Source organism: Coregonus lavaretus, assembly GCF_964263955.1.
Source record: "Coregonus lavaretus genome assembly, contig: HAP1_SCAFFOLD_1078, whole genome shotgun sequence".
Classification (NCBI taxonomy): domain Eukaryota; kingdom Metazoa; phylum Chordata; class Actinopteri; order Salmoniformes; family Salmonidae; genus Coregonus; species Coregonus lavaretus.
The window spans coordinates 93,575-113,274 of NW_028166972.1; the positions used below are offsets into that span (position 1 = coordinate 93,575).

The window sequence follows — 19,700 nt, forward strand, 5'->3', positions numbered from 1 at the left end:
ACTTCATTTTTTCTCATTTTAGGAACAGCTTCAGATCTTTGAGCCAAAGAGAGGCTAAGGGAGGATTGATAGATTTCCAATCCAATAAAATCCTTCTGCGGGCTAACATGGAGGCAAAGGCAATGGCATCTAGCTGTCTATTGGTCAGAGAAGGATTGTTGTTTGGTACTCCAAAAATAGCAATTTCTGCACTAGGCTGCAACTTTATATCAAATGCTTCAGAAAGGGTTTTAAATAGTGGACAAATAATCTGCCAGACGGGGACAGGACCAGAACATGTGGGTCAAGTCCACCAAGGAGCTTTTACACCTGTCACATGTACCATCAATATTTGGGTAGAATTTGGACAATCTGGCCTTACTGAAATGGATACGGTAAAGTACCTTAAACTGTATAAGGCTGAGCCGGGCACAAGAGGAGCTTCCATTTACCCTCAGTAAGGCATTTCACACTCAGATCGGATTTTATTCAAAGCCTCCTCTGAACAAACTCAAGCATACAACTAGGGCTGTGATGGTCATGGAACTTCAGGTGTCGGTGATTGGCGTGTCTTATGTACGTGGTCATCGACAAAACTGACAGCTGACAGGGGGGCGGGACGGACATTAGCAAAGGAAAACATTAGCGCGTTTAGGCCAGTCTTCCTCTCAAGTTTGGGGAAGCTAATTTTCTCCATGAAAAATATCAAGCATTCCATGCATCATCACATTTGCAAACTTATTTTAAAAAAAAAAATTTGTTCACCTTTATTTAACCAGGTAAGCCAGTTGAGAACAAGTTCTCATTTACAACTGCGACCTGGCCAAGATAAAGCAAAGCAGTGCGATAAAAACAACACAGAGTTACATTTGGGGTAAAAAAACATAAAGTAAAAAATACAACAGAAAATATATATACAGTGTGTGCAAATGTAGCAAGTTATGGAGGTAAGGCAATAAATAGGCTATAGTGCAAAATAATTACAATAGTATTAACACTGGAATGCTAGATGTGCAAGAGATTATGTGCAAATAGAGATACCGGGGTGCAAAAGAGCAAAATAAATAACAATATAGGGATGAGGTAGTTGGGTGGCCTAATTTCAGATGGGCTGTGTACAGGTGCAGTGATCGGTAAGGTGCTCTGACAACTGATGCTTAAAGTTAGTGAGGGAGATAAGAGTCTCCAGCTTCAGAGATTTTTGCAATTCGTTCCAGTCATTGGCAGCAGAGAACTGGAAGGAATGGCGGCCAAAGGAGGTGTTGGATTTGGGAATGACCAGTGAGATATACCTGCTGGAGCGCAGACTACGGGTGGGTGCTGCTATGGTGACCAATGAGCTAAGATAAGGCGGGGATTTGCCTAGCAGTGATTTATAGATGGCCTGGAGCCAGTGGGTTTGACGACGAACATGTAGTGAGGACCAGCCAACAAGAGCGTACAGGTCACAGTGGTGGGTAGTGTATGGGGCTTTGGAGACAAAACGTGTTGGAGGCTATTTTGTAAATGACATCGCCGAAGTCAAGGATCGGTAGGATAGTCAGTTTTACGAGGGCATGTTTGGCAGCATGAGTGAAGGAGGCTTTGTTTGCGAAATAGGAAGCCGATTCTAGATTTAACTTTGGATTGGAGATTCTTTATGTGAGTCTGGAAGGAGAGTTTACAGTCTAACCAGACACCTAGGTATTTGTAGTTGTCCACATACTCTAGGTCAGACCCGTCGAGAGTGGTGATTCTAGTCGGGAGGGCGGGTGCCAGCAGCGTTCGATTGAAAAGCATACATTTAGTTTTACTAGTGTTTAAGAGCAGTTGGAGGCTACTGAAGGAGTGTTGTATGGCATTGAAGCTCGTTTGGAGGTTTGTTAACACAGTGTCCAATGAAGGGCCAGATGTATACAAAATGGTGTCGTCTGCGTAGAGGTGGATCTGAGAGTCACCAGCAGCAAGAGCGACATCATTGATATACACGGAGAAAAGTGTCGGCCCAAGAATTGAACCCTGTGGCACCCCCATAGAGACTGCCATAGGTCCAGACAACAGGCCCTCCGATTTGACACACTGAACTCTATCTGAGAAGTAGTTGGTGAACCAGGCGAGGCAGTCATTTGAGAAACCAAGGCTATTTAGTCTGCCAATAAGAATGCGGTGGTTGACAGAGTCGAAAGCCTTGGCCAGGTCGATGAAGACGGCTGCACAGTACTGTCTATTATCAATCGCGGTTATAATATCGTTTAGGACCTTGAGCGTGGCTGAAGTGCACCCATGACCAGCTCGGAACTTATGTAAAATAGCTGACTATTCCTAATGTGATTAGTAAATTGGATAGTCATAATTTAGGCTAATAATATAACTCAATCACAGGCTGTTCAATGCAGCGGGTGGTGGAGTAGGTTTCTTTTCACTGGAAAAATGTGGCCTTTTATTATTTTAAAATCACGCAATTCTACTACACTTTATATGACTAGAGAGATTAGCAGAATCTTTTTCAACACGACTTTCAAGTGGCACTGACCCAGTGATAAAGACAGTGAATATGCACACTCACCAGGGATATAGCCGATGCCAATGATACTGTTCCCTCAATTAAGTTGAGGATTTTGATCATTAAAAAGACATTAGTATTTTCATCTTCTTCTCTTTGAAGCAATAAGCCAATTGCTTTCCAAACTGTTTCCCTCCATTGTATTTAGAAAAATTGCGATATGCCTGGTTGAGCCTCTCTTTCACTGACATTCACAACTCAACAGTCATCTATTTGGAAGCCTATTCGCCGCACCCGCTGCCTTCCGACAGGCTACGCGATTTAAAACAATCCAGAAGAAGCTAATGATCATGCTTTCTGGTATAGTATACACACGTAACATGTAGGATTCCCAGAATATGTTCTATATTCTCATTATTAACTCATTATAATCAGTGGTTTAATTCGAGTATGAATTAAATAAAACAATGGGCCTATGGTAATGCAACATTAAGTGATTCAAGGAAACTAGCCTATTTTGTTTGTTTATTTGCTCGGGCATCTGAATTACAATTATTCATGAACAATCATTTTGCATATCTTATTCTTCTAACATTGAATAGCCTAAAATGTGGTTATTACAGCTGTTGGTGCTGTCATCTTCAGGACAGGAATACCGGCTTACTTAACGGAGGAATAAACACACATGTTCATCGTTGGTGTTTCAACCAGAACGCGGGAAAATGCCCTTTCTTTATTTTCGCACATGCGCAGTTGTACATCTCTCATAGGGCATAACTGTACCAGTGTAAGAACACAATTTATAACATATTAGTCTATATGTTAACACCCCCACTTGCTCTTATACTGTACAAGTCGTATTCAACCTAACTATCAACACATTTAGCTTACAGTTATACATCTCACAAATGTCAGTTTACATTCCAAACATATAACCCAATAATTTTTCATTTTTGAACTTCGTTACAGGTTTAGTCAAAACATCTGCAACCATGTCTGCCGTTGGACAATATTCAATACTTATTTTGCCATCACTGAGCGCAGATCGAATGAAATGATATCTGATGTCAACATGTTTACATCTCTGACGACATACTGGGTTCTTTGACAGAGCAATTGCACCTTGGTTATCTTCAAAGATTGTTACTGGTGCATATTGGCACTCACTATCCATCTGGCCCAATAACTGTACAAGGTACAAACTTTCTTGTGTAGTAGCAGCCAGTGCCATGTACTCTGCTTCACATGTAGATAAAGCTACTGTTGGCTGCTTCTTAGACCTCCATGAAATAACAGGTCCACATTTAGTTAAACTAAAACAATACCCTGTTATGCTTCATCTGTCACTTTGATCTGCTGCCCAATCAGCATCACTATATGCTACGAGGTTGTGTTTTTCCACCCCCTTTTTGTAACACAACTCCTGATTCATTGTCCCCTTCAAGTACCTCAACACATGTTCAGCTGTTATCCAGTGTTGCTCTTTTGGTTCTGATAGGTATTGTGACAGCTTGCTGACAATCCAGCTGATATCCGGTCTTGTACATGTCATAACATATATCAAGCTGCCTATCACTTCACGATACCTTTTTGAATCAATAGGTTCACCATCAAAGTTTGTTTTTTTGTTCACATGGTGTTGACCTTGTTTTACAGTTGACATACCAAACCTTTCCAGTATCTTGGTTATGTACCTTGTTTGGCTCATCTTTATTTTCCCTTCACTTTGTGTAAAATCGATGCCTAGGAAATGTCTAAGCCTCCCAAGATCTTTCATCTTAAATTTTTCACTTAACATTTCTTTTACACTTGTGAGTGAGTCACTATCACTAGCAGCGATAATTAGATCATTGACCCAAATTATCAAAATGATCCTTTCTGTTGCAGTTTGTTTGTTGTAAACACAGTGATCAGCTGGGTTCTGTGTAAAACCATGGTGATCATGCAACATTTTGTTCCAGTTCCTTCCTGACTGTTTCAGGCCGTACAGTGACTTGTTCAGTTTGCAGACTAGTTGCTCACCTGTATCTGACCTGACTTCAAAACCCTCTGGTTGCTCCATGTACACTTCACAGTCAATAGGAGCATGTAGATATGCTGTTTTGACATCCATCTGATGTAACTCTAAGTCATACTGAGCTGCTAGCTGCATCAAACAACGTACTGATGTCATATTTGCAGTTGGAGAAAAAGTCTCCTTATAGTCTATTCCTGCCACTTGACTATATCCCTTTGCAACATATCTTGCCTTGTATGTCTCAGTCTCATCTGAATTGTTTTTGACCGCATAGACCCACCTGCCCCCCACTGCATTTTTACCCTCTGGCAGTGTGGTCAATGTGAATGTATCATTTTCCCTAAGGGAATCCATCTCCTCCTTCATAGCAGTAGCCCAAATCTCTGATTTTGGTGAAATCATTGCTTCTTTGAAGGTTTGTGGTGCATTGCACATTACTCTGTAGCAGTAGTCAACACTAGGTGGTATCTGGTCATCACACTTCACTTTACACTCATAGTCTTTTAAGTACTGGGGCTTCTTCCTCTCTCTGTCTGGATAGCGTGGACTCTGACTATCTGAAGTCTCGATTTGCACATCTTGTGTCTCTTCGGAATTTTGATCTGCCATCTTGGCTTTTGGCATGGGGGATTGAAATCTCTCCCCATGAAGATCATCACTCATTTCCAAATCTGTCTGAGTTTGGCGTTCGACTACATCTTTTGTAACGAACTTGACTAATCTGTTTTTAAGAACTTTTCCAGTGTCTGGGTAGTAGACTAGGTATGCTGGACTATTTTTATCATACCCGACAAAAATACCCTTTTCACATCTTGAGTCCAACTTTTTCTTGTTCTGTCTGTATGCATAGCAAACAGATCCAAATTCTTTCATCTTTGAAAGATCAGGCTTTCTCCCAGTAAACATGTAGTGTGGAGTCTGTCCTACACGCTTATTTTAACACCTATTGCGAATTACTGCAGCAGTCATTACAGCATATGTCCACAATTTCTTTGGTAGGTTGCTCTCAAGTAGCATGCATCTTGCCATTTCAAACAGTGTTCTCCAATTTCTCTCAGCGGTCCCATTTTGATGGGGTGAGTAAGGGGCTGAAGTTTCATGTCTTATGGCATTCTTACTGAGCAGTGACTGGAACTCTTTGGCTGTGTACTCTGTGCCATTATCTGACCTGACACACTTTATTTTTTCCATAAGGGGCCACATCAGCAATAAACTTCTCAGTAGCTTTTACAGTATCACTTTTTGCTTTTAGGAAATACACAAAAACTGACCCTGAATAATCATCCGTAAATGCTAGAGTATATCCCAACCCATCTTTCGCCTCTGGCTCAATAGGGCCAGCCAAATCAGTGTGCACAAGCTCAAGAGCTGCTTTTGCCTTTTCATCAGGCTCTCTGTTTCTGCTCTGAACAAATTTTCCCTGTGTGCAGATTTCACAGTTGAGGGTAGATTTGTCAATCTTACCTGTGATTTTCATTCCCTCTGTCACATTTTCTAACTTTGACACATCCTCAAAATTACAGTGGCCAAGAATGTTGTGCCATGTGTGAATATCATAGCACCCATGACATCCATCATCATTTTCATCACTTACAGTGTTAAGATAGTAAAGTCTATCGTACTCCTCGATGTCAAAAGTGGTACCGTTCTTGTGGATGAGCTTGTTACACCCCTGTCGAAAGTTGACTGAAGCTCCGTTGGCTGTCGCTGCTTTAACAGAGAAAATGTCCCGTGGAAACGACGGCACGTACAGCGCCTTCGTCAGCGTTGTTTTCACCCGACGACCCGTGTTGTGTCAGCGTTGTTTTCACCCGACGACCCGTGTTGTCTCTCAGGTAAACCTCCGCTGCACCTCTCCTCTCCGCGACACCATTCGTTCTTGTTCCGTCAGCCAGCTCCACGGAATGTTTTTCCGGTTTGAAAGTCTCGTCAAACTCCTTAAACTTCCCGATGTCCGTGACTATATGTGACGTTGCTCCCGTATCAACCATCAGCCCTTTATGTTTCAGTCCACGAACCTGACAGTCACTTATTTTGAATGCAAATGTGTGGCCTTCAGCATCTGTTGCTTGTTTCACATTGTCTCTTCTTTTTCGTCTGCAATTTGCGTCAGTATGAGTGGAGCGCTTGCAAAAACTACACCACTGTCTCCGTTCTCTGTGCTCTCCAGTAACAGTACATTCCCGGGCCTTGTGCCCTTTCTGGCCACAGTTGAAGCAGGTTATCTCGGTCCCTTTATCTATTCCTCTTGGCCAGCTAACTTTAATGTTACTTGCCTTCATCACGTTGTCGTCAGTGGAAATGGCGCTAAACTTCTCGGTGCTTTCATAGCTCCTCAACTTGGTTTTGAACTTGCCATAAGTTGTCGGCTCGTCACTCTGCGTTATGTGGATGGCAAACGGCTTAAATGATTCGGGCAAACCTTTCAGAATCATTGCAATACAACATCCCGTCACTTAAAGTCTCTTCAGCATTCCTCAGTGCTGTAATAGCCGTCTCAGCACGAATGATATAATCGTAACACTTTCGTCACTGGCTTTCTGAAGAGAAGTTAGCTCAGTGTAGAGGCTAATCACACGTGGCTTCCCTTTACCTGCATAATGTTCCCTCAATATCTTCAACGCTTTTCTCCCATCATCTGCTGCTTCTCTCATTATCAGGGAAAGACTTTTATCATCCAAAACCTGTATCAATTCGGCGTAGGCTTCTTCATTTTTCTCTCCGTCTTCTTCATCTTCACCCATGCTCAATATGGTGGCCTTTAGCCCTAGCAAACGCAAGTGTCCCAAAAACTTCGTCTCCCATAACTCGTAGTTTTTTTCATCTCCGTCGAAACATAATCTATTCCATCGGCTTCCATGTTCCCTCCTGGGCCCATAACCTGTTGGTGCTGTCATCTTCAGGACAGGAATACCGGCTTACTTAACAGAGGAATAAACACACATGTTCATCGTTGGTGTTTCAACCAGAAAGCGGGAAAATGCCCTTTCTTTATTTTCGCACATGCGCAGTTGTACATCTCTCATAGGGCATAACTGTACCAGTGTAAGAACACAATTTATAACATATTAGTCTATATGTTAACAACAGCTTAGTTATTAAAACTTAATTTCTCACAAGAATGAGGTTGTGAATTGGGAGGTTCAGCTCGGTCTGGGCCTTACTAGGTCCCCCTGTTAAATCGCCAGCTCTGCTAAAAAGTGCCCACCAGAGTTCTACATAGGCCTAGAACACGGCCTGTGCTCTAGCTTCACATTGATGGTGACAGCGAGATGGAGATTGTGGCCAAAGCAATTTAGCCAAGGCCAGTTCAGTTGCCTCACTTCAGCCACAATGTTGGCCCCGTTGTCTGTGGCGATACAGGACATTAGATTTTCGTCAAGGGCCCAGTCAAGGAATTCCGAACGCAGGGCTTCGGAGAGTTTGTCGGCTGTGTGGTATTCCGGAATGTAGGTTGTTTCCAAACAGTTGGATTTCAGTGTCCAGTCTTTCGTCAGATAGTGCACTGTTAGGTTCATGTAAGGAGTCATATTTACACTTGACCACATGTCCGTATTCAGTGCAAAAATAAACAAATCTACGTCCTTTAGCTCTGTCTGAACCTCCCCCTTCACCTTGTTGAACAAGGTAGGGACCGCTGTTTGAGACAAATACTTTCTCCCCGGTAACTCGTATAGTCTGTCAAATTTCCAGAGCATTTATTTGAAGGCGGGTTTCTCCACCGTTCGTAAAGGCACCATTCCTATGACTAAATAACGAGTTCCAGTGTCTGGCAGTGCTCGCCACTTATCGATGTCCCGTTTGTGGTGCTGGAATTCTTAGTAGGTAGCCTATGGGTTTTGCGCATATTCTGCAAACAGGCTGGTCCAAGTCATCTGGTTCTCCATCGTCGTTAGGTGTGAAACTGAAATGTGCCCAAACAGGTTGTTATGGTTTTTTTTTTGCAATGAGAGCCATCTTTTTCACCTCACTCCTCTGATCTACTGTAACAATGAAAAAGGTCAGAGGTGAAGGTCAGAGGTCAGAGGCTACCCACCCACCCCCAGCCTGTAGGCTATAGATCTAGAGGTACTATAGTTACCCCCGGTCCCCACTTTTCACCTTACCCCCCTCTTCAATTAACCTGAATTGACCTTCAAAGATTCTCTCCTATTCGCACATAGAGCAGATTTGGTGATTGCGGTGCATCAAAAGATAGTCCATCTATTAAACTGTCTATATCTCCTCCAACTAAGTCAGCAAAACAATACCATATAATCAAGAGTTAACACTCCCGCTATGGATAAAGTATATCTACATTAAAATAAAAGGTGATAAAACATTTTATGGAGAGAAAATCATACTTGGTTTTGACGGTTATTTTATTTTCATGGCGTTCTTCATCCAAAACCGTCAATGTCACGGTTATCCAATTACCGTCACAGCCCTACATTCAACCAATATAAGTAATCGGACGCACAGTAAGCTCAACGTGGGGATAGGACAGGTATAAAGTGTAGACTACAGTGTGTAATCATGTCCATGCTAATTGCTAACCTCCTGGTGTCCACTGAAGGCTGCATGGTGCAGCGCCGTGCGCCCGGCCCGGTCTGACACGTTCACGTTGCTGAGCAGAGGGACCAGGGCCTCGGCACAGCGGACTGCCTTATTGGCCGCAGCGATGTGGAGCGGCGTTTGCCAGTTCTTGTCCCTGGCGTTCACGTCAGTAGAGTGTTTCAATAACACCTGGACAGCCTCCTACAGGAACACAGTTCAAATCATGTTCAACTTTGTTTAAAGTGCATTTAAAAATCACAACACACTTAACAGTCAAACACATATGCACAGGAGTGTGTGTGAGGGCTGACAGTATCAGTACACGTACCTCACTGCAGGAAGCCACGGCCCGGTGCAGAGGAGTGAGCCACTTGTTGTCTTTGGCATTTACTCTGGCTCCTGGGACACAGACAGAAAAACAGGTGACAGACCGACAGGGGGACAGACCGACAGGGGACAGACCGACAGGGGACAGACCGACAGGGGACAGACCGACAGGGGACAGACCGACAGGGGACACATTCAGTGCCTAACAACACACTATACAATACAAGTAAAATGATATACAACATAATTCTGACAAAATAAATGACATACCTGTACACGAAGAGACAACACACAATAGCTTAGCCCTTGGTGCAGCCACAGCTCTCGGGCACCTGCGTGAGCACATAGAAACTCACTGTCTAATCAGAGACTTCAACACATTAGTTCCCACAATGAGTTCATCAACCTGCCCATCAACAATAAGCACTGGGACTACATAACAGAAGCCATAAAGTTGCATTTTTAAGTCACACATGCCCACTGGGCTAGTTTGTTCCCACCACAACCCACCAGGATGATGTCTGAAGGATCTAGAAAGTTCCCCTCTACCACTCCTGCCTCCCTCAACCGAGGTACAATATCTGCGCGCAGAGTAGTAGCCATGGACCCACTATCTAACATCCCCTTCAGCTCAACTTCATCCTGTACTAGCACAGTGGTGTAAAACAAACTGTCATTCTGATTGTGTTCTGAAAAATGACTGTGTTGTTCTTGGGTACTGACTCACAAAAGTAAGAATAAACAGATTGGATATCATCATCAGTGGAGGAAAAATAAGAATGCCCCACATTGCCCTCCTCAGAACGGAGGCTTTCTAGTTTTCCTGAGACCTGCCAGTCTGTCCACATCCAGGGTTCTGTCACTGCCCAGCCTCACTACAGTCAAAGCTCATGTGGCCCGGAGAAAAGCACTTGACGCACAGCTGGTGCATCTGACAGTGAGCTTTGGTCCAGTGATTAGTGCTTCCACAGTCAGCGCACTCATGCTGACGTTTGTGGAACTGTTTACGGGGCCCTCTACATTTAACATGTTTAAGTCATTTAGCAGACGCTCTTATCCAGAGCGACTTACAGTTAGTGCATACGTTACTTTTTCTTTTTTCATACCCCCCGTGGGAATCGAACCTACAACCCTGGCGTTTATTGGGGATTTATTATTCTCCTAAATTGATGGGATGACTAACTTAGAAAGAATGCATTCTTGACTGGGCTAATGTAGGTTGTGACACCTGGCAGGCTGTGATTGATGTGAAGAGCTGTTTTAGGGGGTAAAATGAGATAAGGATTGTTTCTCCAAATGCTAGACTATACTGGTTCTTTGTGATCTGTGAACCTTCCTTGGACGTAGGAATGAGGTCTAAGGGAGCTGGCTCTTCTCACTATGACAGGTTGTTATGATAAACTTGTGCCTGGCTGAAGTGTGCAACAAATGGCGCCGAGGAGATGGGACCAACACCTGAACCAACGGATTGGCTGAGTAAAGTTTAAACCACACTCAGTCCTTTACTCTAATTGGCCAGCAGAGAAGTGGGAAACTTTCTCTGTCAGAGTATTTGAGTATTGGATCTGAAACAATGTTTTAGTTCTCTGAAGTGCCCTGCGAGGTATTTCAAAGAGCCCGTATATACGAAACATCATATTTACCATTGAAGGTTTTTGCATTAATTAAAATAACTAGTATATCTTAGAAGTCGTGTTGACCTCTTTTGTTCCTAATACCAGATTTGAATTGACGTGACTTTGACACGTTGCAAATACCATGCTCTACGAACTGAGCCGGCCATTCCCTCCACTACCCTAGGCGACGCTGGTCCAATTGTGCGCCGCCCCATGGGTCTCCCGGTCGCGGCCGGCTACGACAGAGCCTGGATTCAAACCAGGATCTCTAGTAGCACAGCTAGCACTGCGATGCAGTGCCTTAGACCACTGCGCCACTCACAGACTGAGTATTGCTGAGTATTGCTGACCAGAGCCTTCTCTAACAAAGTCAAAACTTTCTTTAATGTCCCACCCTCAGATACAGATGGTGCCTGGTCTGGTTCACGGCCACATTGAGAAAAAGATGACACATTAGGTCTTTTCACAGGACCCACTCCCTCCTGAGGGCAGTCAAAAACAGCAGCAACCTGCTGTGAAATTTGTGTTCTACATGCTTTACGTTCCCTTAACAGTTCATCCAACCGATCCTGTACCTCACTGGCTGTCCAGTCACGAATGGGTTTGCTCTTGAACACTTGGGCCAACTCTTTATCAGGACAGTTGCGTACAAACATGACTGCCAACTCTGAGCACTGATTGGGTAAGGTCCTGCCCTCACTCACAAGGTACTGTTCGGCTGCCTCTGCAGCTTTGTTAAGCCTAATCCAGAAATCTATTGGACCCTCATTAGCATATGGTTTGATTGAATAGAAATCAGCTAATGGCATACCTGAGCAGACAGTATCCCCAAAGTGTTGCTTGAAAACACTGAACACCGCCTTAACATCTGTGACAACAAGGTTGTTACGCTTCCAGACTTTGGTCACATCCCGTGCCCTCCCCATGAGCCTAGACATTACCTCCCCAACATTCCCAGACCCAGTGTAACCCCTCTTCTCTAGGTAGACTTCCATTAACTCCTCCCACTCCAGGACAGAGTACTTATCTGAGCCATCACCCCTAAAAAGAGGTGGAGCACTAACATCTGACTTCACAACCAGATTCAGCTTGGACGCATCAATAAAGGTTGACCCACACTGCTCAGGCAGGGGAAACTGCTGGGGTTGGTGAGGGGGACGGGCAGGAGAAAGACTTGAAACCCCAGGCTGCAGTAAACTCGCTCTGATAGATTCTCCTATCTCTGAACCAATCTGCTTAATAAGGTCACTAAGCTGACTCGGAGGCATCCCATTATCACCGAGTACTGTGGATGATGGTACATCAAAAGACAGAGGTGGGATACCCTGGTCAGGTGGAACAAACAGCCTACCCCTCCCAGTGCTTGCAAACTCAGGACTAGCAAACGCTCTACTCCCAGGAGCTGACTGTACAATTGGTGTAAATGGAAGGACACCCCTCCCTCTACCCACACTAAAATCCCCAGCATAACACGGGTGCATTTAGTGCATTCAAATACCCCCCCCAAAAAATGCAATAAACAAATTCATCCAAAACATACAAATAAGCACGAATACCTGTATCTAATGAATATGCTACATTCACTTTCACTGTTTACAGTATATATTCACTTACAGTAAGCCATCAACAAATTCACATGCACAGGTCGTGCACCTCATCCACATGCACAGCTCCGGCGGTCGGCTTGAGCTGACCAGTCGGCAGGTCACGTAATTAGGACACTGCCACAACTGGAATTCTGATGGTTGGATAATTTTTATTCGACCTGCACACGAAGAGACAACACACAATATGTTAGCTCTTGGTGCAGCCACAGCTCTCGGGCACCTTGCTAGTTGAAGGTCAGGCAAAAGAGAACAGGTGCTGCATGCACACATTCAGTGCCTAACAACACACTATACAATACAAGTAAAATGATATACAACATAATTCTGACAAAATAAATGACATACCTGTACACGAAGAGACAACACACAATAGTTTAGCCCTTGGTGCAGCCACAGCTCTCGGGCACCTGCGTGAGCACATAGACACTCACTCAAACACTGCCCCAAATACTCCCGAGTTACAATAGGTACCCTAATTAGCGAGCTCGGTGAAAGTTGTTAACATACATCTTTATATTGTCCACATTGTAACAAAACCTGTAGTTGCGTAACAGCACTTTGTGTAACTTTACCACAGTTTTATATCGACAAATTACGGCGCCAAGGACAACATACCTTGCTAGTTGAAGGTCAGGCAAAAGAGAACAATAAGAGGGTACATAAATACAGATAACCCGCGATGGACCAAACCAAAATATACACAACTTTTACAATTAGGTGTATTTACAATATAGATACATAAAAATGTTTGTACACCAAAAAATAACATTAGCTATGGAGCTGTAATTAAATAAAGAAACCACATTGAATTACTATTATTATTAACTTTTTAACATCCCCTCTTGACCTGGCCTACTTGAACTGTCCTTGTGTGCAATTTGGTGCATAATCTAGGGGAACAACATCACACTACTACACATATAATTCAAGTCATACCTTTATTGTCATTCATGCTCTTATTTTTAACCGAGTAGTTTTGCAAAAGTGTAACCTGCGTCAATTCTAGGAAATATTGGAATAACGTGCTTAAGAGGACACCTGACACGCACAACAGGATAACACAACAACCAGATTTTCAATTGACAATCATTGATTTAAATGGACGTGGTCAATAGATTTGTATAGGCATATATACTAATTTAATTTAACTTGTAAGCCAAGGTTGGATTAGTAGGTCTATGCAACTTGCACCTGGATAACCGCGTCATGAATCGGAACGGGCTCCAACGTCCTCATATACACATTATGACAAAATAAAGATCTTAATCTTTCACGAAATAAAGATATAGAAGAAAACAGGTTCTAGAAACTCAATTTCTCCATGGCAATAGAATGTAAACATGTATGTTGCGCCAAACATATCCAAATATCGCCTACAACTCAATTCTCAGCGCAGCAAATTGGACGATTCCACAGGCATTGATCATTCGCGACTTTAAGTAATTCCTGTTATCTCTAGAGCATCCCGTATATTTATAGCGCTGCATTTCGTCCCCCTCTGACCATGGATAGGATTGGGAGCATTCCTGAGTTCACTTATGGTCCCACTAAGGTAATTTTAGGAGATATTCCTTTTGGCATACTGTAAATGCCTGTGCATAATGTACCTAATAAAGCATACTTATTTTAATTATCTTCAAAGGAATTCTGTAGAAGCAGCCTTTATTTTCAGACTCTGCAGGCCTGCTGGGAGGAAGCATATTACAATAAACAGGTAAGATTCATCCCACAAAAACAGTAACCACAGAAAGAAAGAGATAGATTTAATCCCAAAACAAGAGTTTTATTTCAAGACAGTTTAGAGAAGATGGTCATAAGAGTTCTTAATATCACTTGCAAATTGTGAGACATGAGCAGTTGTGAAATGTTACGAGAGGCCCTTCTGAAAGCACATTATATGGTCTTTAGTGGCACGGTCTCACACCTTACCTCATCTTGCAGAAGAAGCTCATGGTCCACTATCTGCTGCTCCAGAGTCGAGGCCAGGTCTCGCCCCATGTCACCATGGAGCACATGAGCGACTGGCTGGTGTCTCAGGGCAAAAAATCCCTTAGGGAGAGGTGAGTACCACGTCAGCTCTCACCTTCACTGCCATTCTCTGTCACCAGCAGCACTCCAGGAGGTGTGGGTAAAATAAACAACAGATAAATAGGAAGCCAGGAAAGTTTAAATGCTTTGTGTTTTATTTGAAGGGTGTGGAAGGAAACCCTGGAGGAGGGGAACGAACTCGCTCGGCTGGTAAGAGAATGAGAGTTAGAGACTTAGACTATCAGTCAGTGAGCTCTTTTCTAGCCTTTCAACAACTAGTTAGTACAGCAGAATATATCTGTTGTGAAATTACACTAATGGGACTTCCTGTTTCCTACGGCAGACCTGGGAAGTAAACACCTGCCTAAAAATGATTGACATGGAGCACAAGGCTGTCTGCAAGCTCCGCCGCTCTATGCACCCCACCTCTCCAGCTGGCGCTGACATGTGAGTTCCATGTACTGCCCCGCATACGGCTTGCTCCATTCATCTACACATCTGGAGCTATGCAGAAAAAAAACTAGGGCAGTGTTCTCTGTGTGAACATTGCACATTGTTTAGCTTTCTCTGCTGCTTTTTGTTGATTTCAGCGACCCCAAGGTCCACATCATCATGGAGAGAGCTGTGAGGAGCATTCAGGACAAGCTGTCCAATAAGCCCTGTAGCAACCTGCTCAGCCCATCCCAGGTGGTGGTGGAGCTGGTGCCCAGGATCCTCCTGGCCCTGTGGCTTCAGCCAGAGGAAGGCCATTCAGATCACCCCATCCTCCTAAGCGGGATGGCTGTGAGTATGGTGGTGGCCGTAGGGGAGAAGCTCTCCAGCATGTTGAAGGCCTCTTCTCCTCACACCCCTTTCTCCCGGGCTGCTGCTTTTGACTCTGTGAGGTCGATCCTTGGGAGAATCAGCCAGTCCTTCTCCCTGGATGACCTCACAACCCCTTTTTTTATGAGCTCTGTCTGTGCCTTTGTGGCGGACGAGGTGAAAAGCTACTTCCAGCCTACTGCAGACACCCTGCCAGTTCCCCCTGTCCTAGTGGTGGCCGTCTCCGCCACACTACCAGCTGACATCCAAGCAGGTGAGTAGCACTCATAGAGAGCACTCTGACATATGCCTTTTGTCATGACATCCTGGTGCCTTGTAGTAGTAAAGCCAATCAGGATTTTAATTGTCACCCCAAACACAGATGCAGACCAGGATTCTTCCCACCTGGAGGTTGTGGAAATCCCCCATAACACAGAGGCAGACCCAGCTTCTTCCCACCCATTGGTTGTGGACATCACCCCTAACACAGAGTCAGACCCTGCTTCTTCCAACCTGGAGGTTGTGGACATTACCCATAACACAGAGGCAGACCCGGCTTCTTCTCAGCTGGAGGTTGTGGACATCACCCCTAACAAAGAGGCACACCTGGCTTCTTCCCACCTGGAGCTTGTGGACATCACCCCTAACACAGAGTTAGACCCGGCTTCTTCCTATCAGGAGGTTGTGGAAACCACCCCTAACACAGAGACAGACCCGGCTTCTTCCCACCTGGAGCTTGTGGACATCACCCCAAACACAGAGGCAGACCCGGCTTCTTCCCACCGTATGGTTGTTGAAATCTCCCATAACTCAGAGGCAGACCCAGCATCTTCCCACCTGGAGGTTGTGGACATCACCTCAAACACAGAGGCAGACCCGGCTTCTTCTCACCTGGAGGTTGTGGACATCACCCCTAACAAAGAGGCACACCTTGCTTCTTCCCAACTGGAGGTTGTGGACATCACTCCTAACAAAGAGGCACACCTGGCTTCTTCCCACCAGGAGCTTGTGGACATCACCCCTAACACAGAGGCAGACCCATCTTCTTCCCACCAGGAGGTTATGGAAATCATCCCTAACACAGAGGCAGACCTGGCTGCTTTCCACTTGGAGCTTGTGGACATCACCCCTAACACAGAGGCTAAGAAGGCTTCTACCCACCTGAAGTTTGTGGTCCTCACCCCTAACACAGAGTTAGACCCGGCTTCTTCCTATCAGGAGGTTGTGGAAACCACCCCTAACACAGAGGCAGACCCGGCATCTTCCCACCTGGAGCTTGTGGACATCACCCCAAACAAAGAGGCAGATCCTGCTTCTTCCCACCTGGAGCTTGTGGACATCACCCCAAACACAGAGACAGACCCGGCTTCTTCCCACCTGGAGCTTGTGGACATCACCCCTAACACAGAGGCAGACCCGGCTTCTTCCCACCTGGAGCTTGTGGACATCACCCCTAACACAGAGTTAGACCCGGCTTCTTCCTATCAGGAGGTTGTGGAAACCACCCCTAACACAGAGACAGACCCGGCTTCTTCCCACCTGGAGCTTGTGGACATCACCCCAAACACAGAGGCAGACCCGGCTTCTTCCCACCTGGAGCTTGTGGACATCACCCCAAACACAGAGACAGACCCGGCTTCTTCCCACCTGGAGCTTGTGGACATCACCCCAAACAAAGAGGCAGATCCTGCTTCTTCCCACCTGGAGTTTGTGGACATCACCCCTAACACAGATGCAGACCTGGCTTCTTCCCACCTAGAGGTTGTGGACATCACCCCAAACACAGAGGCAGATCCTGCTTCTTCCCACCTGGAGCTTGTGGACATCACCCCTAACACAGAGGCAGACCCGGCTTCTTTCCACCTAGTTGTTGTGGACATAACCTTTAACACAGAGGCAGACCCGGCTTCTTCCCACCGTAAGGTTGTGGACATCACCCCTAATACAGAGGTAGACCCGGCTACTTCTCACCTGGAGGTTGTGGAAATCACCCCTAACACAGAGGCAGACCCGGCTTCTTTCCACCTAGTTGTTGTGGACATAACCTTTAACACAGAGGCAGACCCGGCTTATTCCCAGCTGGAAGTTGTGGAAATCACCCCTAACATAGAGGCAGACCCGGCTTCTTCCCACCGTAAGGTTGTGGACATCACCCCTAATACAGAGGTAGACCCGGCTACTTCTCACCTGGAGGTTGTGGAAATCACCCCTAACAAAGAGGCAGAACCCGTCTCTTCCCACTTGGAGATTGTGTTCGTCACACCTAACACAGAGGCAGAACCCGTCTCGTCCCACTTGGAAGTTGTGGACATCACCCCTTACACAGAGGCAGACCCGGCTTCTACCCACCTGAAGGTTGTGGACATCACCCCTAACACAGAGGCAGATCCGGCTTGTTCTCAGCTGGAGGTTTTGGACCTCACCCCTAACACAGATAAATACCCTGCTTCTTCACTCTTGGAGGTTGCGGACGTCACACCTGAAGAAAAGCCTCTCATGGTGGCCGTCTACGCCACTCTGCCATCTGACATCCAAGCAGGTGAGTAAGACTTATAGAAAGCACTCTGACAGGTGCCGTTCATCATGATAACATGTAAAGTGTTGGTCCCATGTTTCATGAGCTGAAATAAAAGATCCCATTCAACTGGCCAGTGTTTAGAACCTACGGTTTGCATTTATTTACATTCTGCCCCACTTTTGTCCCTTTCCAGAGGATGTTGCTGTGGTCACCCTGGACGTCACCCCACACGTCACCAAGGAGGTGACCCTGGATGTTCCATGCAGGGCGAGGAAAGGGGCAGTCCGGCGTTTTTTTTGCAGGCTTTGGAGGGCAGTGTGCTGCTGCGCTTGCCACAAGGAAGAGGAGGAACAATATTAATTATTCATTAGACCAGAAACAGGATTGAACCATAGACCATTAAATTCTTTGCATTATAGTTGCCTTCAATTCTGATTTTCTTCTGTTTAATTCTTAATTAATTTCAGAACATTTCTCTAAACTTTGTGGAGTAGGTTGTATAAATAAGTGGGAAACATCCCAATCCCAATTTTAATGCTTTTAATAATTAACTTATTACATTTTTTTTAGATGTATTATTTGACAAAAAAGTGGAGGGCGCGACCAAAAAACTTTAATCATCATAGAAAACTCTTGCTCACTATGAAAAATGCATTGTTTTATTCAAGCAAAGTTAAAAGATGAACGTTTCCGCCTAGTCTATGACGATATGCAAGTTGTGTTTGCCCAGTTAAAGGGGGACCCAGACTCACCCTGGTTCTTGAGGGTTGCAGACACTGAATAATTATCATTTGAAATAAATGGCACTTTTCAAGTCTTGACTAAAAATCTTTAATGAATATGAATTTAAATACAATTGACTTGAGGATCAGAGCAGGCAGACTGACTGGCTTGCCCTGAAGGCCCTCTACCTCTACCTCTGTGTGGTTAATCTCAGCCAAGAGGTTGTATGGGTTGTCTGTCTCTCTCTGGGTGTGAATCACTATCACTATGACCTCTCGCTCCGCCTGCCCGTTGGCCTGATCACAGGAGCAGGGGTGATGGCATTCGGGGTAACCTCCTCCTCTCCTGTATCTAACCCATCTTTCTGGCTATGAGTTCGACTGAGGTCACTCGTTCTCTCTCCCAGGGTGTTGGATAGTTTCTCCTCCTCTGTGTCTTGTGTATTTTCTACATTGTAGAATAATAGTGAAGTCTTCAAAACTATTAAATAACACATATGGCATCATGTAGTAACCAAAAACGTGTTACACATATCAAAATATATTTCAGATTTGAGATTCTTCAAAGTAGCCACCCTTTGCCTTGAAATGTTCTGAGACCAGGTTGCGCTTTCACCTCCCTCGGTAAGAGGGGAATAAGGCAACCTCAGAGTTACATCCAAGGATACTTTATTGACACACACGGATGAAATGGACATGGAAAGGTAGTGGAATGATAGTGGTCCTGTAATGGACAGATAACAGGGGTAATGAATATGCACAATAACTGATAGCACAAGTAGAGCAACAACGCTATTAACAAAGGAAGGGCTGTATTAATGGCATAATGCTACCTGCGGAGTATTACACAACACAGTAAAACACAGAGAGGCAACTTACAATAGGCAATGGTAGTAACTATAAAGAACAACAAGCAAGAATGATATACATGTTACAAACTCACTTTGTGCACGTACACTATCCCACGGTATCTCTGTGCATTCAAATTGTCATCGATAAAATGCAATTGTGTTCATTGTCCGTAGCTTATGCCTGCCCATACCATAACCCCACTGCCACCATGGAGC

At 44.8% G+C, this 19,700-nt stretch overlaps 1 pseudogene across 1 annotated transcript in view; it reads right to left on the reverse strand.

Annotated features, from left to right (window-relative positions):
• LOC311114050 (serine/threonine-protein phosphatase 6 regulatory ankyrin repeat subunit A-like) overlaps nt 1-9,687 on the reverse strand; it is a 71,847-nt pseudogene extending 62,160 nt beyond the window's left edge. The window contains exons 1-3 of the transcript in view: nt 9,612-9,687; nt 9,343-9,413; nt 9,015-9,215 (exon numbers count right to left, since the gene is read on the reverse strand). The product of the transcript in view is annotated as a serine/threonine-protein phosphatase 6 regulatory ankyrin repeat subunit A-like (transcript). The remainder of the gene's footprint in view (nt 1-9,014; nt 9,216-9,342; nt 9,414-9,611) is intronic.
• Between the last annotated feature and the right edge of the window lie 10,013 nt (nt 9,688-19,700).